Raw genomic sequence first — 878 nt, 5'->3', positions numbered from 1 at the left:
GATAGAAAACTGCCTTTGGGAAAAAATGATGTTTGAGTATTGCCTTTTATTTCACATTATCTGTGCCACTGTTCACGTATTCCCCTAACTAGTACAAATATTCAGGACAGTCCTATGTGGTCTGAGTGGAGAGGCATCTCCTCTGACGAGCTTTGTCCAGATGTCTGTCCCTCACACTTGCATTGTGAAACAGAATAAGAGCAATAGCCAATCCAGGTGGGGAGAAGAAAAAGAATTCATGCCAAAGATGCAGCCCCACGTTCCCCCGGGGGCACTAAAAGTCCATTAGGAGCCCCCAAGAAGGATCTGTGTGAAAGCGTGCCTTGGTCTTATGCCGAAATTCATCTCAAGAGCTGATTGACTTTTCAGTGAGGATGTATGTTTGTTTTTTCGTCTTGTTCTCCTGGACTCACGTGACCCGAGCAGGGTTGGGTGGCTAACAGGAGTGCAGGATCTAAGGAATTACACAGCGCTGGAGGCTTTCCACCCAGCTCCCCTGGTAACAGCCAGGTGATAGGGGACATTTGATAAACTAAGCTGCTTTAGCCAGAGAAGGAAGCGAACTGTTGTTTCCTTACAGCTAACTGTTTCTCTCTCAATAATAAGAAAAGTGAATGATAGAGATCCTCTGTGTCTGCCCCGAACTCAGTTAGAAATAACAAGCGAATCTGGGTCTCAGGGATCTCAGAAGAAAGAACATTATCCAGGCTAGCAAGCTGGGGACATGTTTGAAGAAGAGAAAACCAAGTAGTGGACATTTGTGGCTTTGAGCTTCCCAAAAGCCTTTATTTTGGTGACAGAACCCCCACCTTCCTTTGGACAATTACACCTGCCCACTCGGAGGCCTGGCTACCAGGGCAGGCATGTGGCCCCGGCCC

At 47.3% G+C, this 878-nt stretch overlaps 1 non-coding gene across 1 annotated transcript; it reads left to right on the top strand.

Annotated features, from left to right (window-relative positions):
* Window positions 1–364: 364 nt before the first annotated feature.
* On the top strand, window positions 365–491 carry MIR9076 (microRNA mir-9076). The gene has a single exon (NR_128099.1). It is a non-coding gene; the product is annotated as a microRNA mir-9076 (primary transcript).
* Window positions 492–878: the final 387 nt, after the last annotated feature.

This window comes from Equus caballus, chromosome 3, assembly GCF_041296265.1.
Source record: "Equus caballus isolate H_3958 breed thoroughbred chromosome 3, TB-T2T, whole genome shotgun sequence".
Taxonomy (NCBI): Eukaryota; Metazoa; Chordata; class Mammalia; order Perissodactyla; family Equidae; genus Equus; species Equus caballus.
Note: the sequence above shows the minus strand (reverse complement) of the source record. Positions and strands in the feature narration are given on the sequence as shown.